Source organism: Lepisma saccharinum, unplaced genomic scaffold, assembly GCF_977018435.1.
Source record: "Lepisma saccharinum unplaced genomic scaffold, izLepSacc3.1 HAP1_SCAFFOLD_91, whole genome shotgun sequence".
Classification (NCBI taxonomy): Eukaryota; Metazoa; Arthropoda; class Insecta; order Zygentoma; family Lepismatidae; genus Lepisma; species Lepisma saccharinum.
Window position 1 is genome coordinate 1,314,911 of NW_028142924.1, and position 27,023 is coordinate 1,341,933.

The 27,023-nt window shown below is 47.6% G+C and overlaps 2 non-coding genes and 1 pseudogene across 2 annotated transcripts; all 3 read right to left on the reverse strand.

The window, feature by feature from the left end:
• Nucleotides 1-12,532: 12,532 nt before the first annotated feature.
• LOC145982305 (large subunit ribosomal RNA) lies at nucleotides 12,533-20,548 on the reverse strand (annotated as a pseudogene).
• A 928-nt stretch (nucleotides 20,549-21,476) lies between these two features.
• On the reverse strand, nucleotides 21,477-21,628 carry LOC145982303 (5.8S ribosomal RNA). Its single transcript, XR_014441040.1, has one exon. It is a non-coding gene; the product is annotated as a 5.8S ribosomal RNA (ribosomal RNA).
• A 503-nt stretch (nucleotides 21,629-22,131) lies between these two features.
• LOC145982307 (small subunit ribosomal RNA) lies at nucleotides 22,132-23,962 on the reverse strand. The gene has a single exon (XR_014441042.1). It is a non-coding gene; the product is annotated as a small subunit ribosomal RNA (ribosomal RNA).
• Between the last annotated feature and the right edge of the window lie 3,061 nt (nucleotides 23,963-27,023).

Here is a 27,023-nt window from a genome sequence, read left to right on the forward strand (position 1 = left end):
GTGTTCGAGTCACGGGAAACGTTTGATTCTCCATTTGAAATTCATGAAAAATGCTAAATATTAACGGTTTTTCAAGTTTGAACAGAAAATCCCGTTTTGGCGCGAAACTCAAATAATTTCTTAGGATGGAAGCTACATCTTTCCCATACACGAAAACATGCAGGGCTAGCCTAAATCAAAGTCGAAAGGGTGACTTTTCTAATTAAATCCGCGAGCATGCGTCCTTCTCGCCCCCCCAAACCGCCATTTCTGGAAAAGGCCGTTAAAGTGTACTTGTGGTTAACCGAGGAAGACCAAACTTGGGATTCGGGTATTTCAGTACCTCTCCTCCCAGATTGTAAAATTTGATGAGGTTCGAACCACGCAAAGTGTGAAAAAGTGAATAAAGAAAAAGACAATGTCCTTCTCGTCCCCCCAAGAAGTGCTTCTCGCCCCCCTAAGCCATTTTTTCGATTTCGAGCAATCGAGTTGAAATTTTACACAGATCTAGATCAAGTCAAGAGAACAAAAAAAGGTAAATGCCATTTTGAGATATTTCCAAAAACGCGGCCTCCATCTTGGAAAATGGCGGATTTCGTCCCCAGCGGCCAGCACCTTCGCCCCTAAACAAGCGTTGAAACTGGTTCCAGCAGACGCATCGCGCTAACGCCTAACGCAGGGTGGTAGGTGAAGACAACGTGACGGTAAATTAAGCACTGGGTGGAGTGTTCGAGTCACGGGAAACGTTTGATTCTCCATTTGAAATTCATGAAAAATGCTAAATATTAACGGTTTTTCAAGTTTGAACAGAAAATCCCGTTTTGGCGCGAAACTCAAATAATTTCTTAGGATGGAAGCTACATCTTTCCCATACACGAAAACATGCAGGGCTAGCCTAAATCAAAGTCGAAAGGGTGACTTTTCTAATTAAATCCGCGAGCATGCGTCCTTCTCGCCCCCCCAAACCGCCATTTCTGGAAAAGGCCGTTAAAGTGTACTTGTGGTTAACCGAGGAAGACAAAACTTGGGATTCGGGTATTTCAGTACCTCTCCTCCCAGATTGTAAAATTTGATGAGGTTCGAACCACGCAAAGTGTGAAAAAGTGAATAAAAAAAAGACAATGTCCTAAAAGACAAAATAAATAACACAAAAATTTATCCACATCTGATGAATACCTACTAAATATACGTACCATTTTCTTCTATTTCATAAGTAAGGATCAACTTTAACCTACACTATATCACAGTACAGATTTACAAACACTGCAATCGGAAACTTGACAACCTTCGTCTCAGACAGCAAACAAGGAAGTGAAAGTTATCAACGTCCCAGGTGTCTCAAATTCCAGTCAGTGGAGTGGGAGGAAAACAAGTTACTTCCCACTCGCCTGCACATTTGACAACTTAAACAATATCCAATGTAAATGAAAATTGCCTTACACAAGGAACTCCTTTTCCTTAAAAGAAACGGCTTACGTATCAAGGGAAGCTAAGCGCAACTGTTAGAGTCAATTTTTGGAAGCAAAAATCCCAAGTGTGCTCCTTCTGATGATGTCTGAAGCCGTTCTGATGCTGTGCGGTCCACTCATAAAACAGCCTCTTTGTCACTTTAAATTGAAGAAAGCGCTAACCCCTGAGCCACTGTTACAGAGGAAGGGCCCTGGAAGATAACTGAAAGGTGACGTAATCGGGAGGTGGAGGGCTCGAGTCACGGGAAATGTTTGCAATTAAACCAACTATGTAGCCATCACCCAATATAGGGTAACTTAAACCCAGAAATGTAGCGAGAGGCCATGGGTTTTGCAGCAGAAAGACCAATTTGTATTAGGGATTATGTTATCTTCTTCGATCGTGGTAACCAAAATCCAAGCTCCGTATGTAACGAAAGTCCATATTTTCTTTCCGAGACTGTTGCACAAGTAAGGGGAACGATATACGAGACCAGTTGAGAAAGACAAATCGAAGAAGCCATTTTTTCGATTTCGAGCTAGCGAGTTCAAATTTCACACGTTGGTAGATCAAGTCAAGAGAACAAAAAAACTTAAATGCCATTTTGAGATATTTCCAAAAACGCGGCCTCCATCTTGGAAAATGGCGGATTTTGTCCCCAGCTACATGAACCTTCGGCCCTGAACAACCGTTGAAACTGGCTCCAGGCGGTGAATCGCGCTAACCCCTAACGCAGGGAGGTAGGGGAAGATAACGTGACGGTAAAGTAAGCCGTGGGTGGAGTGTTCGAGTCACGGGAAAAGTTTGATTCTCCATTTGAAATTCATGAAAAATGCTAAATCTTAACGGTTTTTCAAGTTTGAACGGAAAATCCCGTTTTGGCGCAAAACTCAAATAATTTCTTAGGATGGAAGCTACATCCTTCCCATACACGAAAACGTCGAAGGAAAGCTGAAAGTTACTTTTAGAGTCAAACTGGGAAGCAAAATTCCCAAGTGTGCAGGACCGTATTATTTTTTCTCTGCATAACGTGGACCTTTTTCAAAATTGAACAGGAAATTCAATTTCCGGGCAAAAGTGACAAAACTTGGGATTCGGGTAAATCAGTACCTCTCCTCACAGATTGTAAAATTTGATAAGGTTCGAACCACGCAAAGTGTGAAAAATTGAAGAAAGGAAAAGACATTGTCCTTCTCGGCCCCCAAGAAGCGCTTCTCGGCCCCCCTAAGCCATTTTTTCGATTTCGAGCAAGCGAGTTCAAATTTCACACGTTGGTAGATCAAGTCAAGAGAACAAAAAAATTTAAATGCCATTTTGAGATATTTCCAAAAACGCGGCCTCCATCTTGGAAAATGGCGGATTTTGTCCCCAGCTACATGCACCTTCGGCCCTGAACAACCGTTGAAACTGGCTCCAGGCGGTGAATCGCGCTAACCCCTAACGCAGGGAGGTAGGGGAAGATAACGTGACGGTAAAGTAAGCCGTGGGTGGAGTGTTCGAGTCACGGGAAAAGTTTGATTCTCCATTTGAAATTCATGAAAAATGCTAAATCTTAACGGTTTTTCAATTTTTAACCGAAAATCCCGTTTTGGCGCGAAACTCAAATAATTTCTTAGGATGGAAGCTACATCCTTCCCATACACGAAAACATGCAGGGCTAGCCTAAATCAAAGTCGAAAGGGTGACTTTTCTAATTAAATCCGCGAGCCTGCGTCCTTCTCGGCCCCCTAACCCGCCATTTCGGGAAAAGGCCGTTAAAGTGTACTTGTGGCTAACCGAGGAAGACAAAACTTGGGATTCTGGTAATTCGGTACCTCTACTTTCAGATTGTGAAATTTGATACGGTTCGAACCACGCAAAGTATGAAAAATTGAAGAAAGGAAAAGACAATGTCCTTCTCGGACCCCAAGAAGCGCTTCTCGGCCCCCTAAGCCATTTTTTCGATTTCGAGCAAGCGAGTTCAAATTTCACACGGAGGTAGATCAAGTCAAGGGAACAAAAAAACGTAAATGCCATTTTGAGATATTTCCAAAAACGCGGCCTCCATCTTGGAAAATGGCGGATTTTGTCCCCAGCGACATGCACATCCGGCCCTGAACAACCGTTGAAACTGGCTCCAGTCGGTGAATCGCGCTAACCCCTAACGCAGGGTGGTTGGTGAAGATAACGTGACGGTAAATTAAGCAGTGGGTGGAGTGTTCGAGTCACGGGAAAAGTTTGATTCTCCATTTGAAATTCATGAAAAATGCTAAATCTTAACGGTTTTTCAAGTTTGAACGGAAAATCCCGTTTTGGCGCAAAACTCAAATAATTTCTTAGGATGGAAGCTACATCCTTCCCAGACACGAAAACGTCGAAGGAAAGCTGAAAGTTACTTTTAGAGTCAAACTGGGAAGCAAAATTCCCAAGTGTGCAGGACCGTATTATTTTTTCTCTGCCTAACGTGGACCTTTTTCAAAATTGAACAGTAAATTCAATCTCCGGGCAAAAGTGACAAAACTTGGGATTCGGGTAAATCAGTACCTCTACTCACAGATTGTAAAATTTGATAAGGTTCGAACCACGCAAAGTATGAAAAATTGAAGATAGGAAAAGACAATGTCCTTCTCGGCTTCTCCACAAACTTCTAAAAGGACGGCAATGTTGCAAAGGCACACACACAAACAATACTCCTCCTCAGTTTTCTTCCCAGTTTTACAATCTATTCGGCTTTTGCTCCAGAGATTGCCGTTAAAGGCAAAAAATAATCTGGGACAATAAAGCTTCCCAAGAAACTTGTACAAGCAACGCAATGTGGCAGTGACACAACATCAACCTCCTCTGTTTTCTTCCCAGCTTGGCTTTCTGTTCTGCTTTTGCTCCATAGATTACCGTTAAAGGTAAAAGTTCTGGGTGAATGAAGCTTCGCAGCTTGACTTTCTATTCGGCTTTTGCTCCAGAGATTGCCGTCAAAGGCAAAAAAAATTCTGGGACAATAAAACTTCCCAAGAAACTTGTACATGCAACGCAATGTGGCAGTGACACAATATCATCCTCATCTGTTTTCTTCCCAGCTTTACATTCTATTCGGCTTTTGCTCCAGAGATTGCCGTCAAAGGCAAAAAAAATTCTGGGACAATAAAACTTCCCAAGAAACTTGTACATGCAACGCAATGTGGCAGTGACACAATATCATCCTCATTTGTTTTCTTCCCAGCTTGACATTCTATTCGGCTTTTGCTCCAGAGATTGCAGTCAAAGTTAAAAGTTCTGGGAGAATAATAAAGCTTCCCAGCTTGACTTTCTATTCGGCTTTTGCTCCAGAGATTGCCGTCAAAGGCAAAAATTCTGGGAGAATAAAGCTTCCCAAGAAACTTGTACAAGCAACGCAATGTGGCATTGACAAAATATCATCCACCTCAGTTTTCTTCCCAGCTTGACTTCTCGACAAACTTCTAAAAGCACGGTAACGTGGCAAAGGCACACACACACAAACAATTCTCCTCCTCAGTTTTCTTCCCAGCTTGACTTTCTATTCGGCTTTTGCTCCAGAGATGACCGTGAAAGGCAAAAAATAATCTGGGAGAATGAAGCTTCCCAAGAAACTTGTACAATCAAGGCAATGTGGCAGTGACACAACATCATCTTCCTCTGTTTTCTTCCCAGCTTGACTTTCTATTCGGCTTTTGCTCCAGAGATTGCCGTCAAAGGCAAAAATTCTGGGAGAATAAAGCTTCCCAAGAAACTTGTGCAAGCAACGCAATGTGGCATTGACACAATATCATCCTCCTCAGTTTTCTTCCCAGCTTGACTTTCTATTGGGCTTTTGCTCCAGAGATTGCCGTCAAAGGCAAAAATTGTGGGAGAATAAAGCTTCCCAAGAAACTTGTAAAAGCACGGTAATGTGGCAAAGGCACACACACACAAACAATTCTCCTCCACTGTTTTCTTCCCAACTTGACTTTCTATTGGGCTTTTGCTCCAGAGATTGCCGTCAAAGGCAAAAATTCTGGGAGAATAAAGCTTCCCAAGAAACTTGTGCAAGCAAGGCAATGTGGCAGTAACACAATATCATCCTCCTCAGTTTTCTTCCCAGCTTGACTTTCTATTCGGCTTTTGCTCCAGAGATGACCGTTAAAGGCAAAAAATAATCTGGGAGAATGAAGCTTCCCAAGAAACTTGTACAATCAAGGCAATGTGGCAGTGACACAACATCATCTTCCTCTGTTTTCTTCCCAGCTTGACTTTCTATTCGGCTTTTGCTCCAGAGATTGCCGTCAAAGGCAAAAATTCTGGGAGAATAAAGCTTCCCAAGAAACTTGTGCAAGCAAAGCAATGTGGCATTGACACAATATCATCCTCCTCAGTTTTCTTCCCAGCTTGACTTTCTATTGGGCTTTTGCTCCAGAGATTGCCGTCAAAGGCAAAAATTCTGGGAGAATAAAGCTTCCCAAGAAACTTGTAAAAGCACGGTAATGTGGCAAAGGCACACACACACACAAACAATTCTCCTCCACTGTTTTCTTCCCAACTTGACTTTCTATTGGGCTTTTGCTCCAGAGATTGCCGTGAGAGGCAAAAATTCTGGGAGAATAAAGCTTCCCAAGAAACTTGTACAAGCAACGCAATGTGGCAAAGGCACACACACACACACACACACAAACAATTCTCCTCCTCTGTTATCTACCCAACTTGACTTTCCATTCGGCTTTTGCTCCAGAGATTACCGTTAAAGGCAAAAATTCTGGGAGAATGGATCTTTCCAACAAACATCTACAAACACCTCAATGTGGCAAAGGCACACAAATCTGCTTCTCTGTTTTCTTCCCAGCTTGACTTTCTATTCGGCCTTTGCTCCAGAGATTGCCGTGAAAGGCAAAAATTCTGGGAGAATAAATCATCCCAAGAAACTTGGACAAGCAACGCAATGCGGCATTGACACAATATCATACTCCTCAGTTTTCTTCCCAGCTTGACTTTCTATTCGGCTTTTGGTCCAGAGATTACCGTTAAAGGTAAAATTTCTGGGTGAATGAAGCTTCCCCACAAACTTATAAAAGGACGGTAATGTTGCAAAGGCACACACACAAACAATTCTCCTCCTCTGTTTTCTTCCCAGCTTGGCTTTCTGTTCGGCTTTTGCTCCATAGATTACCGTCAAAGGTAAAAGTTCTGGGTGAATGAAGCTTCTCGACAAACTTCTAAAAGCACGGTAATGTGACAAAGGCACGCACACAAAAAAAATTCTCCTCCTCAGTTTTCTTCCCAACTTTACTTTCTATTCGGCTTTTGCTCCAGAGATTGCCGTTAGAGGCAAAAAAATCTGGGAGAATAAAGCTTACCAAGAAACTTGTACAAGCAACGCAATGTGGCAGTGACACCCGCACAAATCTACTTCTCCTCTGTTTTCTTCCCAGCTTGACTTTCTATTCGGCTTTTGCTCCAGAGATTACCGTTAAAGGCAAAAAATAATCTGTGAGAATGAATCTTCCCAAGAAACTTGGACAAGCAACGCAATGTGGCATTGACACAATATCATCCTCCTCAGTTTTCTTCCCAGCTTGACTTTCTATTCGGCTTTTGCTCCAGAGATTGCCGTCAAAGGCAAAAATTCTGGAACATGAAAGCTTCCCAAGAAACTTGTACAAGCAACGCAATGTGGCAGTGACACAATATCATCCTCCTCTGTTTTCTTCCCAGCTTGGCTTTCTATTCGGCTTTTGCTCCAGAGATTGCCGTCAAAGGCAAAAATTCTGGGAGAATGAATCTTCCCAAGAAACTTGGACAAGCAACGCAATGTGGCAGTGACACAATATCATCCTCCTCTGTTTTCTTCCCAGCTTGGCTTTCTATTCGGCCTTTGCTCCAGAGATTGCCGTCAAAGGCAAAAATTCTGGGAGAATGAATCTTCCCAAGAAACTTGGACAATCAACGCAATGTGGCATTGACACAATATCATACTCCTCTTTTTTCTTCCCAGCTTGGCTTTCTATTCGGCCTTTGCTCCAGAGATTGCCGTTAAAGGCAAAAATTCTAGGAGAATGAATCTTCCCAAGAAACTTGGACAAGCAACGCAATGTGGCATTGACACAATATCATACTCCTCTGTTTTCTTCCCAGCTTGACTTTCTATTCGGCTTTTGCTCCAGAGATTCCCGTCAAAGGCAAATAAAATCTGGGAGAATAAATCTTCCCAGCTTGGCTTTCTATTCGGCCTTTGCTCCAGAGATTGCCGTGAAAGGCAAAAATTCTGGGAGAATAAATCATCCCAAGAAACTTGGACAAGCAACGCAATGTGGCAGTGACACCCGCACAAATCTACTTCTCCTCTGTTTTCTTCCCAGCTTGACTTTCTATTCGGCTTTTGGTCCAGAGATTACCGTTAAAGGTAAAATTTCTGGGTGAATGAAGCTTCCCCACAAACTTATAAAAGGACGGTAATGTTGCAAAGGCACACACACAAACAATTCTCCTCCTCTGTTTTCTTCCCAGCTTGGCTTTCTGTTCGGCTTTTGCTCCATAGATTACCGTCAAAGGTAAAAGTTCTGGGTGAATGAAGCTTCTCGACAAACTTCTAAAAGCACGGTAATGTGACAAAAGCACGCACACACAAAAAATTCTCCTCCTCAGTTTTCTTCCCAGCTTTACTTTCTATTCGGCTTTTGCTCCAGAGATTGCCGTTAAAGGCAAAAAAATCTGGGAGAATAAAGCTTACCAAGAAACTTGTACAAGCAACGCAATGTGGCAGTGACACCCGCACAAATCTACTTCTCCTCTGTTTTCTTCCCAGCTTGACTTTCTATTCGGTTTTTGCTCCAGAGATTACCGTTAAAGGCAAAAAATATTCTGGGAGAATAAAGCTTCCCAAGAAACTTGTACAAGCAACATAATGTGGCAGTGACACAATATCATCCTCCTCTGTTTTCTTCCCAGCTTTACTTTCTATTCGGCTTTTGCTCCACAGATTGCCGTCAAAGGCAAAAAAAATTCTGGGAGAATAAAGCTTCCCAAAAAACTTGTACAAGCAACGCAATGTAGCAGTGACACCCGCACAAATCTCCTCCTCCTACGTTTTCTTCCCAGCTTGACTTTCTATTCGGCTTTTGCTCCAGAGATTACCGTCAAAGGTAAAAGTTCTGGGAGAATGAAGCTTCCCAGCTTGACTTTCCATTCGGCTTTTGCTCCAGAGATTACCGTTAAAGGCAAAAATTCTGGGAGAATGGATCTTTCCAACAAACATCTACAAACACCTCAATGTGGCAAAGGCACACAAATCTGCTTCTCTGTTTTCTTCCCAGCTTGACTTTCTATTCGGCCTTTGCTCCAGAGATTGCCGTGAAAGGCAAAATTTCTGGGAGAATAAATCATCCCAAGAAACTTGGACAAGCAACGCAATGTGGCAGTGACACCCGCACAAATCTACTTCTCCTCTGTTTTCTTCCCAGCTTGACTTTCTATTCGGCTTTTGGTCCAGAGATTACCGTTAAAGGTAAAATTTCTGGGTGAATGAAGCTTCCTCACAAACTTATAAAAGGACGGTAATGTTGCAAAGGCACACACACAAACAATTCTCCTCCTCTGTTTTCTTCCCAGCTTGGCTTTCTGTTCGGCTTTTGCTCCATAGATTACCGTCAAAGGTAAAAGTTCTGGGTGAATGAAGCTTCTCGACAAACTTCTAGAAGCACGGTAATGTGACAAAGGCACACACACACAAAAAATTCTCCTCCTCAGTTTTCTTCCCAGCTTTACTTTCTATTCGGCTTTTGCTCCAGAGATTGCCGTTAAAGGCAAAAAAATCTGGGAGAATAAAGCTTACCAAGAAACTTGTACAAGCAACGCAATGTGGCAGTGACACCCGCACAAATCTACTTCTCCTCTGTTTTCTTCCCAGCTTGACTTTCTATTCGGTTTTTGCTCCAGAGATTACCGTTAAAGGCAAAAAATATTCTGGGAGAATAAAGCTTCCCAAGAAACTTGTACAAGCAACATAATGTGGCAGTGACACAATATCATCCTCCTCTGTTTTCTTCCCAGCTTTACTTTCTATTCGGCTTTTGCTCCACAGATTGCCGTCAAAGGCAAAAAAAATTCTGGGAGAATAAAGCTTCCCAAAAAACTTGTACAAGCAACGCAATGTAGCAGTGACACCCGCACAAATCTCCTCCTCCTACGTTTTCTTCCCAGCTTGACTTTCTATTCGGCTTTTGCTCCAGAGATTACCGTCAAAGGTAAAAGTTCTGGGAGAATGAAGCTTCCCAGCTTGACTTTCCATTCGGCTTTTGCTCCAGAGATTACCGTTAAAGGCAAAAATTCTGGGAGAATGGATCTTTCCAACAAACATCTACAAACACCTCAATGTGGCAAAGGCACACAAATCTGCTTCTCTGTTTTCTTCCCAGCTTGACTTTCTATTCGGCCTTTGCTCCAGAGATTGCCGTGAAAGGCAAAAATTCTGGGAGAATAAATCATCCCAAGAAACTTGGACAAGCAACGCAATGCGGCATTGACACAATATCATACTCCTCAGTTTTCTTCCCAGCTTGACTTTCTATTCGGCTTTTGGTCCAGAGATTACCGTTAAAGGTAAAATTTCTGGGTGAATGAAGCTTCCCCACAAACTTATAAAAGGACGGTAATGTTGCAAAGGCACACACACAAACAATTCTCCTCCTCTGTTTTCTTCCCAGCTTGGCTTTCTGTTCGGCTTTTGCTCCAGAGATTGCCGTTAAAGGCAAAAAAATCTGGGAGAATAAAGCTTACCAAGAAACTTGTACAAGCAACGCAATGTGGCAGTGACACCCGCACAAATCTACTTCTCCTCTGTTTTCTTCCCAGCTTGACTTTCTATTCGGTTTTTGCTCCAGAGATTACCGTTAAAGGCAAAAAATATTCTGGGAGAATAAAGCTTCCCAAGAAACTTGTACAAGCAACATAATGTGGCAGTGACACAATATCATCCTCCTCTGTTTTCTTCCCAGCTTTACTTTCTATTCGGCTTTTGCTCCACAGATTGCCGTCAAAGGCAAAAAAAATTCTGGGAGAATAAAGCTTCCCAAAAAACTTGTACAAGCAACGCAATGTAGCAGTGACACCGGCACAAATCTCCTCCTCCTACGTTTTCTTCCCAGCTTGACTTTCTATTCGGCTTTTGCTCCAGAGATTACCGTCAAAGGTAAAAGTTCTGGGAGAATGAAGCTTCCCAGCTTGACTTTCCATTCGGCCTTTGCTCCAGAGATTGCCGTTAAAGGCAAAAATTCTGGGAGAATGGATCTTTCCAACAAACATCTACAAACACCTCAATGTGGCAAAGGCACACAAATCTGCTTCTCTGTTTTCTTCCCAGCTTGACTTTCTATTCGGCCTTTGCTCCAGAGATTGCCGTTAAAGGCAAAAATTCTGGGAGAATGAATCTTCCCAAGAAACTTGGACAAGCAACGCAATGTGGCATTGACACAAGATCATACTCCTCTGTTTTCTTCCCAGCTTGACTTTCTATTCGGCTTTTGCTCCAGAGATTGCCGTCAAAGGCAAATAAATCTGGGAGAATAAATCTTCCCAGCTTGGCTTTCTATTCGGCCTTTGCTTCAGAGATTGCCGTTAAAGGCAAAAATTCTGGGAGAATGAATCTTCCCAAGAAACTTGGACAATCAACGCAATGCGGCATTGACACAATATCATACTCCTCCGTTTTCTTCCCAGCCTGACTTTCTATTCGGCTTTTGCTCCAGAGATTGCCGTCAAAGTCAAAAATTCTGGGAGAATGAATCTTCCCAAGAAACTTGGACAAGCAACGCAATGTGGCATTGACACAATATCATTCTCCTCCGTTTCTTCCCAGCTTGACTTTCTATTCGGCTTTTGCTCCAGAGATTCCCGTCAAAGGCAAAAATTCTGGAACATTAAAGCTTCCCAAGAAACTTGTACAAGCAACGCAATGTGGCAGTGACACAATATCATCCTCCTCTTTTTTCTTCCCAGCTTGGCTTTCTATTCGGCCTTTGCTCCAGAGATTGCCGTCAAAGGCAAAAATTCTGGGAGAATGAATCTTCCCAAGAAACTTGGACAATCAACGCAATGTGGCATTGACACAATATCATACTCCTCTTTTTTCTTCCCAGCTTGACTTTCTATTCGGCCTTTGCTCCAGAGATTGCCGTTAAAGGCAAAAATTCTGGGAGAATGAATCTTCCCAAGAAACTTGGACAATCAACGCAATGTGGCATTGACACAATATCATACTCCTCCGTTTTCTTCCCAGCTTGACTTTCTATTCGGCTTTTGCTCCAGAGATTGCCGTCAAAGGCAAATAAAATCTGGGAGAATAAATCTTCCCAGCTTGGCTTTCTATTCGGCCTTTGCTCCAGAGATTGCCGTTAAAGGCAAAAATTCTGGGAGAATGAATCTTCCCAAGAAACTTGGACAAGCAACGCAATGTGGCATTGACACAATATCATACTCCTCAGTTTTCTTCCCAGCTTGACTTTCCATTCGGCTTTTGCTCCAGAGATTACCGTTAAAGGCAAAAATTCTGGGAGAATGGATCTTTACAACAAACATCTACAAACACCGCAATGTGGCAAAGGCACACAAATCTGCTTCTCTGTTTTCTTCCCAGCTTGACTTTCTATTGGGATTTTGCTCCACAGATTACCGTTAAAGGTAAAAATTCTGGGAGAGTAAACTTCTCGGCCAAGCACCATCAGCAACGGAGGTGGGAGCGTTAACTTAGCATTATGTGATAACATATATACACACCTCTCGTCTAAAAGACAAATCTTTCTGCCTGCACAGTGTTCAACTGCGGCTTTCGTTCTCTACAGTTAGTTTCTAACTGCAAAAGAAAGAACATTTTTCATTCGCAACTTGGCTTGGAGTCAAGTTGTTGCCTCCCATGCTAAACCGGGAGGTCCTTCTTCTTCTTGTTTGGTCGGCTGGGTCGAAACCCCAAAGTCCAGCAATCCGCCACCTGCTGGAAGCCCCGGCTGCCAGCACCCGGTGAAGGTGTCGGCTGCCGGTTTGGGAGTCCTCCCCCGGTCGAAACTGGGGTCTGGACTCCCGGCGAAGGTCCCGTAGGGGACCTCCTAAAAGAAAGAGTCTGCTTTTCAGGTGCCGTGCAGCCGACAGCACGAACCTGCAAGCGAGGGCTGCCTTTCAACGGGTCGCCACCGTACGGAGGCTTCACCGCTCACGACGCCCCGCCAGATACTCAAGTCGTCTACGAGTGGTTCAAGGGTCCCAACTTCCGAGTGCTTGATTACCCCGTGAATCCCCATCTAGAATCCCAAAGACCTCGGTCAGTGGGGCAAGTGGGCGGAGTCTCGATGGCACTACTTGCGGGGAGCCTCACCCCCCGGTTTGGGGGGGTGGTTGGTGGCTCCCCGCCTTACCGGTCCCCCGTGAGGGGGTCCAGCGTTGGTGGTTCTGCCTTTCAGAGTGCAGGGACCCACGGTCACGCAGCTCCGGGCACGGCTTCGGCCTTAGAGGCGTTCAGGCTTCAGCCGTCGGACGTAGCTTCGCACCAAGGTTCGATCGAACCGGCGCGGTACCATTGGTCCGAACCTGGGGTTCCTCTCGTACTAACCAGGATTACCTTGGCCGCGTTCTAAACGCCAGGAGGATAAAACTAACCTGTCTCACGACGGTCTAAACCCAGCTCACGTTCCTTGTTGGTTGGTGAACAATCATACGCTCGGGGAGCGCTGCGTCCCCACGGTAAGAAGAGCCGACATCGAAGGATCAAAAAGCCGCGTCGCTATGAACGCTTGGCGGCCACGAGCCAGTTATCCCTGTGGTAACTTTTCTGTCACCTCCCGCCGAAGATCCTTCGGACGGGGAGGATCGATAGGCCCCGGTTTCCCGGGTCCCACCCGTACTGAGGGTGCGGATCAGGGCGGCTTTTGCCCTTTCGCTCTACCCGAGGTTTCTGGCCTCGGTGAGCCGCCCTTAGGACACCTGCGTTATCCTTTGACAGATGTTCCGCCCCAGACGAACTCCCCACCTGCCGTTGTCCCCGGATCGGGTCGGCCCCCTGTCCGGCACGGACCGGGAGTCCGGTCCGGCCGGCCAGTAGCAGGGGCCTTGGTTCATGAACGGCGTGCGACGAAGCCGGAGCCCCGACGCCCGCGTCCCGCCCAACCGGGTGAGTCGGGAAACCGTGAGAGTAGTGGTATTTCACCGGCGGGCACCCGAAGGAGCCCTCCCACTTATGCTACACCTCGTCACGTCTCCCGACAGCGGCAGACTAGAGTCAAGCTCAACAGGGTCTTCTTTCCCCGCTGACATTCTCCAAGCCCGTTCCCTTGGCTGTGGTTTCGCTAGACAGTAGGTAGGGACAGAGGGAATCTCGTTAATCCATTCATGCGCGTCACTAATTGGATGACGAGGCATTTGGCTATTCCACAGGGCCTAGTAGCCTCGTCTTTCCCAAACAATATGTTTGGTATGTCATTTATAGGATATCTATACAGATAAAATATGAGGTCCATTGTGCACGGGACTCTTCAGGATAGCATCCCTACGGATGTTTCACCTTTGTTCCCTTTTGTGCCACGAAACAATCCCTCTAAAAAGAACAGGGAAAAATTCTGATCCATAATAAATATTGTTCAACCAATCAACAAGGTGAGCTTCTGACAGGTTAGTTAAATTAAAAATTAAAAATTATTATTATATCCATAAAATATAGTAGAAGTTATTTTAGTGCCAGTAACTACCTTTTGGCATATGTCTATGAGATCCATTAAAATAATGCAATATTGAAATTACCTCAAATTGCTAGTGAAATATAAACTCCAGCATTTATCAAATTCATTTTGAATCCAAATGACCATTTAGAATTCTAATACTAGTCCTGATAGCGATTAAGCTAATGGTCTTCATTAATTTATAAGAGTAAATTCCTAATTTTTTAAGAGAAGTTACCGTTCCAGATGGTAGAGCTCCTCTTGACCCCACAATTATGGGTGTATGCACTACTGTTTTAACATTAAGTTTGTCTATAAGTACAGGATTTAACCTTGAGTATTTTGTGACTTTTTCATGGTGGGCTTCTTTAAGTGATTGCCCACTTTCTAATCTTACTGTAACGTCTGTTACATAAGCAGTATCTCCTTTAATAGCTACTAAATCTGGTTTTAGAATTTCATTATTGTTAATAAATGTTTGCTCTTTAGCTATTCTCATATCCTGTAAGTTCTTTGAAATTAGATCCGTAATTTCATCGTGTCTTTTCACTCTTAATCCTTTATTAGCTGGGCATTGGCCCAGGACGTGACCCATGGTCTCAGGTGAAGCCTGACATCTTCTGCACAGATCGCTGGATACGCATTTTGCAATTTTCAATATGGAGTTTAAACCCACAGTGTTGGTTCGCATCCTGAGAAAATCATTGTACATATTAGGTTTAAGCAAGTCTGGGTCGAATAAAACCATATTGGATTTTGGGTCGTCCTTAAAATATTCTATACCCATACCTTGTATGGGTTTGGATTTCCAATCCGAGAATGACTTAACCTTTAAATGATTCTTGGCTAGGTTAATTTGCTTAACGTTTAATTCTCCCGATATTCCCAATCTTTTAGCAATGGCTTTTGTTCTATTTTCTAAATTTGTAAATTTGTACAAAAAAGTCACATTGCTATCCTTTGAAAGTTTGAACTTATTCCAACTGTTTAGGATTGCTAATTGGACGATGTTTGACATCTTAGGGATCCCTAAGCCTCCATCCCTCCTTCTGGAGTAGAAGAGGGAATCTGTTATGTATATGCCTTTAGTTCTAAGGTGACATCTTTTCAAACCATCAGTACCAGCGGCACTGTCCTTAAGTTTTTTAAGCTTATTATTAATTCTTGCGTGAGAAATTGGTTTTAACATTCTACTGTTATTGTCCTTTTTAATTGGATCATAATTGAAGTCAAGTCTATTTGATCCTTCTGACCCCCATAAGTCCTCATAGAATGTAACAAAGTCATTAGCCGTTGGTTTTTCTTCTGTTTCATTCAGGAATTCGTTGGAGTTTTGCATAATAGAGTCGGCTATTTTCTGGGGGCACTTCCGAAATACTGCTTGAGTTTTCCCATACATTTTGGATTTTTCATTTTTGTTACATGAATTCTTGGGATGTTGTTTCCTTATAACTTGGTCTGCTTCTTGGTTTGTAGTTTTAAGAGTTGTGGTTAGTTCATCTATAATGATGTCAATCTCTGTTTCTACCTTTTTCCTACCCTGGTTAAAGAAACTTTTAATCTTTGCATCAATTTGTCTCAACTCAGAGTTCGGATTAATGGGTAGAGATCGAATCATTTCCATGTATGAATCGTGATCTATATATGAACGATCAGGGATCGAATGGTCCTTTCTATTAGGTGTATCCATTTGTGGATCGTTTTGATCGGTGCAAATCATTGATATTTCAGAGATCCCTCTCCCCCCCATAGAAAGAGGTATTCCAAAATAGGATCCTTCCATCCCTGATCTATCATATGTCCGTTCTTCGCAACCTAGCTGCTGATAATGAGATCGTTCTATCTCTTGATACGGCCGTTCCATGGTCGAGAGGCCCGTTTCTTTTACTATGTCCCTTTGCGGACCATTAGTGTCACAATTATCTGCCCCTATTCCCCCCCGTGAACTATTATGCTTACAACAGGGCGTCTCCACCATGGACTGGTCGTATTTTTGTTTCTTATTATCGATCTGAGAACCAACGGCATCAGAAGTGGACGTCTCCATCCTGGAATGATCACGCTCTTGTTTCTTATTACCTGTTATGAAGGTTTGAACATTACCCAAAGGGGTACTTACATGTTTATTAGACTTATATACATGCTGTATTCGGTAGTTTCGTAGTGCGTTCTTGCGAGGTGCGTCCAGGGCTGAGACATCACTATTTGAGTAGTCATCCTCTGAAGAGGATGACTCACTTGATAAATCCAAATCAGAAGAACTAGAAAACCCAGTAATGAGGCTACTCCTATCTAACACATCAAATGTGTTAGATAGCCTCGTCCCCCCCATCAAACTAGATTGAGTAAAAAGGGATGTCTCAACCCTGGAACACCCTGCCTGTTGTATAAACTCATTATCATGATGAATATCTTGCGTGCTTGAGATAGCATTAGTGCGTTTACGCAGATTATAACGGCCTGAGGGGCCCTCTCCCAGAATAGGAGATTCTTGTCTAGTATCCTCCCTGAATTGTACCAGCGAGGATGAGATGTTGTTAGTTTTCGTAGGAGATAGGGATAGATCACATCCCATATCTATTTGTTTAGGGTCATTAAATTTCTTAGGGAGATTACCCTGTAAGGTTAGTTGTCTTCTCTTATCTCTAAATTGTCGCAATGACTTATTGGGAAATGTAGCAATTAGTTTATTCCTTTTAGTCTCTAAATCTAACAATTCCATTTCTATGTCAATGAACCTTTCGGTTTCTTCGATAGTCCATGCTTTGAGTCTATTAGGATTCATCCTAGGTTTAACTGTTGGTCGTATTCTTTTAGTCTTGACGCTGTTCCAATATTCGCGATGGGTGGCTCTTTGATGTTGTCCCAAACCGTTAGCTGTTTTAAAGCTTCTATTACAGCACTGTGCATTAGTAGTAACACTACAGACAAATCTCAATTTGGATATATCTTTGGGTTTACATTTGGGGTAGTGTGTTTCCATAGCATGAGCGCCGCTCCATAGTTCTTTGCATTTAGAACACTGAAACATTAAGTTCTTCTGGTGATCAGATTTATAATGTTTCATAATATTCGTACCTGAAGTGAATATTAAGTTTTTATGCTTCTCGCATTGGAACAACCCGTCATTTGTATTAGAAAATATCGGGAATCCAACTACAAAGTAGTTTTTGTCTATTTCAATATGTAAAGATTCTTCTAGTAACGAAATCGTCAAATTATTATCATTGGTGATGATACTAGCGTCCATACTATCATTCTTATTATTACCCTTACAACTAACCGCTAGCCGGCCGGTTTCTGCCGTCTCGTCCTCGAGGAGCGAATTCGCTCCCCGGGGTCGAGCCGTTGCCCGGTGGTGACCTCTTGGAGGCTCATCCCTCAGCTGAGGGATGGACCGGCCGGTGGCAATTGCATTGCCGATCTCGTCAGACATGTTTATAAAATACAATGCGGATACAATGCAGACTAACAAATACTATAAAATAATAAATAAATGGGTAAATAAAATATATAAATAGAGATATAAGTTATAAATATATAAAAATAAATAAAATAGGGTGGTATCACCGGTACACACTCGGTGGTCAAAAATAAAATTGCGAGATCGGTCCAAAAGAAGTGTTCTTCGTGATTCTTCTTCCTGTCGAGTTGTTTCTATGTAAAGATTTTGTCACGTACTTTTCTCCTACTGAGTAAAGTAAACTAATACAATTGCCATGCACCACCAAGAGAGAGTCATAGTTACTCCCGCCGTTTACCCGCGCTTCCCTGAATTTCTTCAGCGCGACATTCAGAGCACTGGGCAGAAATCACATCCCGTCAACACCCTTCCAGGCTGTCGAGATGCTTTGTTTTAATTAAACAGTCGGATTCCCCTGGTCCGTGCCGGTTCTGAGTCGACCGTTCGTCGGCGGCCGACTCGAGGGGAGGCACGTTCCCCCCAGCGCCCCCGAGGGGGGCCAGGGGTTAGGTGCGTTCCCCTCAGAGAGCCCAGGGACGCTCGCGGAAGTCCGACGCGCGGTCCAAGCTTGGAACAACCCCGGAAGGATGTCCCTCGCCAAGACCCACGCCGGACCGAACCCGCGGTGGCCCCCCGGGCCCCGACCGGCCCCGGTCCCCAGAGCCAATCCTTGTTCCGAAGGTACGGATCCAGATTGCCGACTTCCCTTACCCACATTAGTCTATCGTCAAGAGGCTCTTTACCTCGGAGGCCAGATGCGGATTCGGGTACGGCCAGGCCTCGGGACTCTGCTGCGCTGTTCCCACCAAGATTTTCAAGGTCCGACGGGCACCCGGGGAAACCGCACCCAACTACGGTTCTCTTAGCTTTCCCCAGTGTCCCCTTCTCCTTCTGGGAAGATTCCGGGGAGCGTAGGGGATCGCTCTGACAGAACAGACAACTCTGCCCCCGGGACCCGACAGATTCTCCTGGTGCCACCAGTTACCTGGACTTACGGACTTCGAGGGAACCCGCGACGCACTCCCGGTCCCGAGACGCGGCGGAGGGCTGGATACCCCACTTCCCTTTCGACCGCGGCCGAGACGCCGGCGCCTCGCGCTAACCACTACACCTCTCCCGGTGGCAGCGCGAAACTGACCCGACGCATCGGTGGGAGTTTTCCGCGGTCTAAGGACCGGCTCACCCGCCTGCAACTGCTGTTGAGGCGGAACCCTTCTCCACGTCTGACCTCAGCGAGGTCTCATCAGATTATTTGCTACTACCACCAAGATCTGCAACGACGGCGGCTCCAGGCAGGCTCGCGCCCAGACCCTTCCACGCTCACCGCCGCGCCCTCCTACTCACCGCCGCGTCATTCTTACATTGTTGCCAATGTTAATACATTGCGGCGGCGGCCGGGTATAGGCACGACGCTCGATTGCCATCCATTTTCAGGGCCGGTTGCTTCGGCAGGTGAGTCGTTACACACTCCTTAGCGGATGCCGACTTCCATGGCCACCGCCCTGCTGTCTTGAGCAACCGACGCCTTTCATGGTTTGAGCAGCGTCGATTCAGGCGCCTTAACCCGGCGTTTGGTTCATCCCACAGCGCCAGTCCTGCTTACCAGGAGCGGCCCACTGAGCACTCGGGTCCAAGAAGGCCCCGCTTCGCCCTAGGGGCAAGCGGGACCTCCATCCCGTTCAGAGTTTGAGAGTGGGTCGAGGCCGTTTCGGCCCCGAGGCCCCCGGTCATTCGCTTTACCGGGATGGACCCCCCTTGCGAGCGCCAGCTGTCCTGAGGGACACTTCGGAGGGAACCAGCTACTAGACGGTTCGATTGGCCTTTCGCCACTATGCTTAGCTCAGACGGTCGATTTGCACGTCAGAGGCGGTTCGGACTTCCACCAGGGTTTCCCCTGGATTCGTCCTGGCCGAGCATAGTTCACCATCTTTCGGGTCCCAGCGAGTGGGCTCTTAGGTACGATCCCCGCACCCGGAGGTGGGGGATCGCCCCGGGACTGCGCGAGGGCCCTTCGTTGAGCGACTCCGGGTCACCTCGATCGTCCCAGTCGCTTTGACTGCGCCTTCGGGTTTAGTGATTCCCTTAGACTCGCCCACGCGCTAGACTCCTTGGTCCGTGTTTCAAGACGGGTCGGATGGGCCACTCGTTGACCACCGCACGGGCCCAGGGCTCACAGTACGCCCCCCGCGAACCCCCCGGACGAGCGGGGGACGGGGGGACACTGCCAGGCACGCCACAGCGAGCTGCGACCTCTACGCCTTCCGCCTAAAAACGGCGGCGGATCCCCAGGCCTGCCCATGAGCCGTCGGGTTCCGTCCGGGTCACCGGGGGTTCTCCGGACGAGCCGAAGAGCTCCACCCCAGGCCCTTAGGACGGATCCCAACGAGCCGCGGTGCCCTACCGGGCGCGGAATGAAGGGGGACCGTCCCGGACGCACCCTCGCAGACGGGAGGTCCCTAAGGAAGGGGACAACCCCGCTCGGGGGCCGGAGACATGGTCCTTAACCCTTGAATCACCTTCCCCCATCGAACTCTCGAGCTCCATCCGTTTGACCCCCAGGCGGTTTCACGTACTCTTGAACTCTCTCTTCAAAGTTCTTTTCAACTTTCCCTCGCGGTACTTGTTCGCTATCGGTCTCGTGGTGATATTTAGCCTTAGGAGGAATCTACCTCCCACTTAGGGATGCATTCCAAAGCATCCCGAATCCTTGGGAAAGCGCCCAGCCCGACTCGGCAAGGCGGAGGTTCGCACGGGCCTAGCACCCTCTGTGGGATGTTGGTCCTTTCAAGTTACACTTAGAACCTCCCGCCGAGCGGGATTTACGGACGCTCCCTTCCACCAAATCGCCCGCCGGCTCGGATAACCGTGCCGGAGGCTTGGGTGACGGGCTTCTCCCTTTTCGCTCGCAGCTACCGAGGGAATCATTGTTATTTTCTTTTCCTCCGCATATTGATATGCTTAAATCGTGCGGGTGGTCAACCCTGAGTCGAGGTCGGGTGCGGTTTCCTAGGAGGTCCGAGGGATCTTCCTCGTCGCCCAACGCAGGTCCTCCTATCTAGACGGTAAGGCGGCTCTCGAGCTTCGGCGGAAACCTCTAACCTTGACCGAGCTCTCCTTCCGCGCGAACCGAAGAGACAGGCTCTTCCACGCGTCCGTAGACGACTGTTGGAAACTTACCCTGCGTTCAACGCGAGGCACCCGCCCGGACGAAACTGAGTCGTCCGGCCGGCTCTCCCACTCCACGTAATTCCAAACTTTGGAAATTTAACCTTCCGAGCATCAGAGTGGTCCAGCCACAATGTCCGAAGAAGCCTACATCCCGATCACCGGCGAGCAACTATAGTCCGGCCGGCAAATGTGCCGGCCGGACATGCTAAGCATGTCTGCCGCCACCTTTTTCATTCTACACGTGCATTCTTTACGGTGCTCTAAAGCTAGGTTCAACCTAAGTGCAAAATACAACCATCTCTGCTTGCACTTCTGCAAGTGCCGGTCAATTATAGTCTGGCCGGCATGTCTGCCGGCAACTTTTTCATTCTCCACGTGCTTTCTTTAACTTGCTCTACAGCTAGGTCCAACCTAACTGCAAAAGACAACCATCTCTGCCGGCACTTCAACAAGTTGCTCGCCCCTGAATGCTCGGAAAGCTGCTTCCGGGATACGGATACGGACTGCTCCGGGATGACCCCGCTCCTTCGAGGCCCCTTCCACGCACGCACGCATCCGTAGACCGGTCTTTCCACTTCTCGTACTAGAATGGAGTCCTCCGAGAAGACGACCTCGCGGCCGACTCCTAATGATCCTGTTTCGGATTCGACCTCGCGACCGCTCTTACCTCGCTGAGAGAGGCGGCCGCGAGACTTTCGTGGCGTGCTGTTACACGCGCTGTGCTCGCAAGAGCACATGTGTCATTTACAAACTTCCGACACTCAACCAGGACCGACCCAGGTAAAGACCCGGGCCGCAATGTGCATTCGAAACCGTCGATGCTCTCTGTTTTGCAGATCGCAAATTGACTCGCAGCTAGCTGCGTTCTTCATCGACCCACGAGCCAAGTGATCCCCCGCCTGGGGTTGTTTGTGGTTTGCTGAAGTGCGACAGGTCGCACTTCGGCGGAATGATGTGTCTGTTCATCGGGAAGCGCCCTCGCGAGCCTCCCCGGATGATACCTACCCCCCCGTCTCCAAGGCCTCGAGACGGGGTTCGGGTGCATGTTTTAGCGGGGCGATACCTTTAAAGGTCGAGTCTCACCTACCCCTGTTAACGTGCAACTTTGAAAGTGCCGGGCAATTATAGTCTGGCCGACGCAAGCGCCGGCCGGACGGACATGCATTGCATGCTTTGTTTAATTTGCTCTACAGTTAGGTAGTAGTGGAGCGAAGGGGGAATCGCCTTACTCCGCACACCCGATCAGCCAGGCATTCCCTGCGAGGGGGAATGCCCCCGTTGGGGGCCGAGGACCGATTCTTGACCCTTCAAAAACCAACTACGTACCATCCGCCGGCTCCGGGAGTTTTAGTCCCCCTTCGACGCACTTGCGGATGGAAGACAAGGTGAAGAAGCGGATATACCGTACGGTAATGATCCTTGGGCAGGTTCTCCTACCCAAACCTTGTTACGACTTTTGCTTCCTCTAAGTGACCAGGTTCGGCCGTCTTCCCGACGGTTCCTGCGGAAGGTGGAACCCCCGCAGGGCGCCGGTCCAAAGGCCTCACCGTATCACTCGATCGGATGCATCGACGGGCGGTGTGCACAAAGGGCAGGGACTCGATCAACGCGAGCTGATGACTCGCGCTTACTGGGCATTCCTCGTTCGCGGGGAATAATTGCAATCCCCGGTCCCTATCACGAAGGAGGTTCAGCGGTTACCCGTACCTCTCGGCAGGGGAAGACGCGTTGTCTCCTTCAGTGTGACGCGCGTGCGGCCCAGGGCATCGAAGGGCATCACTGACCTGATTTAGCTCCCACTCTTGCTGCTTGCGACAACCGGTCCCTCTAAGAAGAGGTTTGATGCGCCGGGGGAACACATACCCCGACGCCTAGTTAATAGGCAGGAGTCTCGTTCGTTATCGCAATCAAGCAGACAAATCGCTCCACCAACTAAAATCGGCCATGCACCACCATCCACCGAATCACGAGAGAGCTCTCAATCTGTCAATCCTTGCGGTGTCCGGGCCTGGTAAGTTTGCCGTGTTGAGTCAAGTTGAGCCGCACGTCCCACGCCTTGTGGTGCCCTTCCGTCAATTCCTTTAAGTTTCAGCTTTGCAACCATACTCCCCCCGGAACCCGAAATCTCTGGTTTCCCGGAGGCTGCGCGCACGGTGTTCTTGAACCTTGCGCATCGCTGGATGGCATCGTTTATGGTTAGAACTAGGGCGGTATCTAATCGCCTTCGAACCTCTAACTTTCGTTCTTGATTAATGAAGACATTCTTGGCAAATGCTTTCGCTGTAGGTAGTCTTGCGAGGATCCTAGAATTTCACCTCTCCCCTCGCAATACTAATGCCCCCGTCAATCCCTTTTAATCATTACCTCTGGTTCGAAAACCAACAGAGAGAACCGAGGTCCTGTTCCATTATTCCATGCAAGGAGCATCCAGGCGAATAGCCTGCTTTGAGCACTTTAATTTGTTCAAAGTAAACGTCCCGGAATCCCCCGGTCCACTCGGTGAAGAGCAGACCGGGGAAACCGAGAAGACGTCCGGTACGGCCAGTTGAACGCCTGACGGCGAACCGACCGCCCGAGACCCAGATCCAACTACGAGCTTTTTAACCGCAGCAACTTTAATATACGCTATCGGAGCTGGACTTACCGCGTCTGCTGGCACCAGACTTGCACTCCGATAGGTTCACCCAACTGTTTAGGGTGGATCCATTCCGATTACGGGGCCTCGGATGAGTCCCGCATCGTTATTTTTCGTCACTACCTCCCCGTGCTGGGAGTGGGTAATTTGCGTGCCTGCTGCCTTCCATAGATGTGGTAGCCGTTTCTCAGGCTCCCTCTCCGGAATCGAACCCTGATTCCCCGTTACCCGTAATCACCATGGTGGGCCAATAACCCACCATCCACAGTGTGATGAGGCAGACATTTGATAGATGCGTCGCCGGTGCTTGACCGTGCGATCTGCCTAGAGGTTACTTAGAGTCACCAAATGAGTCGGCCCGCAGAAGCGGACCGTTTGGTCTTTTGAATGGTAACGGCACCCCGTCCGGTTGCCCGGCCGGAGACACCGTGAGCATGTATTAGCTCTGGAATTGCCACAGGTATCCAAGTAGGATGCGTACGATCTAAGGAACCATAACTGATGTAATGAGCCATTCGCGGTTTCACTTTGGTAAAGTCTGTACTGAGACATGCATGGCTTAGGCTTTGAGACGAGCATATGACTACTGGCAGGATCAACCAGGGTACGGTGCATACGGTGCGTATGCAGCACTCGCGCGAGGCAGAGTGCCATGTTTTAAGCGAGGAAAGCAGCTCGCCACTAACTTAGGCAACGCAACACTGACGCTTGAAGAACGACAGGTTACACCGCTTTCCAGAAAACATAATTATACTACTCCCACTACTTCGGTTAGAGGTCTACGTAGTTCCACTTTCTTTAAAGCTGGAAACTTCGAGACGTTCGTTTGCGCGCGGGAACGGCGAACCGACTTCTTCGATTGGCAACGTGCCCGCAGGCTGGGAGCTCCCAGCGAACAGCCGTGCCTGTACGGCAACAGGCAGCCACTCAAGACGGCGCTCCGGAGAACGCACGCTTCGACGGACACCCGTACTAAGTTCTCGGGAACCTTCGGGTTTAGGTTGTCTCGCCACGGAGGCTGGCACGTACGCTGCTTTCCTTCGGTGCAGGCTTCGACTTAGAGTCGTTCGGTCGAGCCGGAGTTCCCGAAGTAAGCAGAGCGGACGGGTCAACTTCAGAAACGATGCAACGCAAACCGGAGAAGGCATCGCCGTCACCGGGAGAGAAAAGAGAGAGCTAGCTTGCTTTCCCTTGGTGCAGGTTTCATCCTAGAGTCGTTCGGATGAACCGGAGTTCCCAAGGGAGGCAAGCGAACACCGGTCGGGTACCTTGTGTCACTTCCCGCTAACCGAAATGTGAAAAAGTAGCTCACTATCCCACCCACCCTCTACCTAGAGTCGTTTGGAAGAGAGGAGGTGGGCGAGTTACCGTCAAAACGTCGGCGTTCCTTGCTTTCCCACGGTGCAGGCTTCAACCTAGTTTCTTTTAGGATGAGCCGGAGTTCCCGAGGTAGGCAAACGCCGGCGATTGACGTCTCGTCACTTCTCGGCAGCGAGGGCTGACAAAATGAATTGCTTTAACTCGGTGCAGGCTTCATCCTACATTCGTTCGGATGAGCCGGAGTTCCCGAGGTGGGCAAGTACTCCCGCAGGACAGGTTCTCTTAACTCGCTCGGCTTCCGACGGTTGACGTTTTAGCTTGCTTTCCCTCAGAGTGCTCAGCCTAGAGACGTTCGGAAGAACAGAGGTAGGCAAGTTATCCGCTTGAGAGGCACCTTGATTTGACATGCCATGCTTAACCTCGGTGCAGGCTTCAACCTAGAGTCGTTCGGATGAGCCTCAGTTCCCGAAGTAAGCTAAGCTTCCCCACTAGGGTGGGTAAGTCAATTCAAGGTGTCTGATGCTCAACCTACATGCGTTCGGAAGAACACAAACGGTTACGTCACGTGTCGGAGGCGAACCACAGTGTACGAGGGCTGACAAGTTAGTAGCAACAAACTTGGTTCAGGTTAAACCAGTCTTCCAAGGAAGGCTACCTTCCCGCTTGCGCGGCTCTGTCACTTACTCGTACACGGCGCAGAAACAAAGATGGGTGCCGTGAATTTTCCGAAAACTATGAATACAGCAATGCTTTTCGGAAAACAATTCGAACCCCAACATCCCACGTGAGTGGGGTTGCCTTTGAACGCATAGCTAACGTTCGCTTCGGGTCTCATCCGAGAGGATGATCCCTACTCCATCCACGAAATTGCAAACGGCGGTTGACCGACAGTGAAGGCATTGATACCGATTGGTATACCTACCTCCCCGGTTGCTTGCGTGGCGGGTGAGCAGTTGGGTTCGAATTAGACTAGATGCCTGAACCGAGGTCCATGCACCTCTGAGGTGGTTGCTTCACCTCAACGTGACTCGCAAGTGGGACAAGCTTGCTGTATCGCCCTGTGCTCGCCACGTAATACACAGGGCACGCTCAAGAGCTTGCTTAGCAAGCTCAAGAGCCAACATTCCCACCATATATCAATATGAATTGATTTACTCTTTTTTAACTATGCAAACTTGCACCTCCATCGTTGCATTAAGCAACAGATACAAGCTCAACTAAAGTCAAAGAGTAGTAGCTTGGGAAAAATTTCCCTTTTGCGACTAGAGTCTTGTGCTCAATGATTGACGGTCTATGTACCGATATACGGTAAGAGAAAGTGCCATGTTTTAAGCGAGGAAAGCAGCTCGCCACTAACTTAGGCAACGCAACACTGACGCTTGAAGAACGACAGGTTACACCGCTTTCCAGAAAACATAATTATACTACTCCCACTACTTCGGTTAGAGGTCTACGTAGTTCCACTTTCTTTAAAGCTGGAAACTTCGAGACGTTCGTTTGCGCGCGGGAACGGCGAACCGACTTCTTCGATTGGCAACGTGCCCGCAGGCTGGGAGCTCCCAGCGAACAGCCGTGCCTGTACGGCAACAGGCAGCCACTCAAGACGGCGCTCCGGAGAACGCACGCTTCGACGGACACCCGTACTAAGTTCTCGGGAACCTTCGGGTTTAGGTTGTCTCGCCACGGAGGCTGGCACGTACGCTGCTTTCCTTCGGTGCAGGCTTCGACTTAGAGTCGTTCGGTCGAGCCGGAGTTCCCGAAGTAAGCAGAGCGGACGGGTCAACTTCAGAAACGATGCAACGCAAACCGGAGAAGGCTTCGCCGTCACCGGGAGAGAAAAGAGAGAGCTAGCTTGCTTTCCCTTGGTGCAGGTTTCATCCTAGAGTCGTTCGGATGAACCGGAGTTCCCAAGGGAGGCAAGCGAACACCGGTCGGGTACCTTGTGTCACTTCCCGCTAACCGAAATGTGAAAAAGTAGCTCACTATCCCACCCACCCTCTACCTAGAGTCGTTTGGAAGAGAGGAGGTGGGCGAGTTACCGTCAAAACGTCGGCGTTCCTTGCTTTCCCACGGTGCAGGCTTCAACCTAGTTTCTTTTAGGATGAGCCGGAGTTCCCGAGGTAGGCAAACGCCGGCGATTGACGTCTCGTCACTTCTCGGCAGCGAGGGCTGACAAAATGAATTGCTTTAACTCGGTGCAGGCTTCATCCTACATTCGTTCGGATGAGCCGGAGTTCCCGAGGTGGGCAAGTACTCCCGCAGGACAGGTTCTCTTAACTCGCTCGGCTTCCGACGGTTGACGTTTTAGCTTGCTTTCCCTCAGAGTGCTCAGCCTAGAGACGTTCGG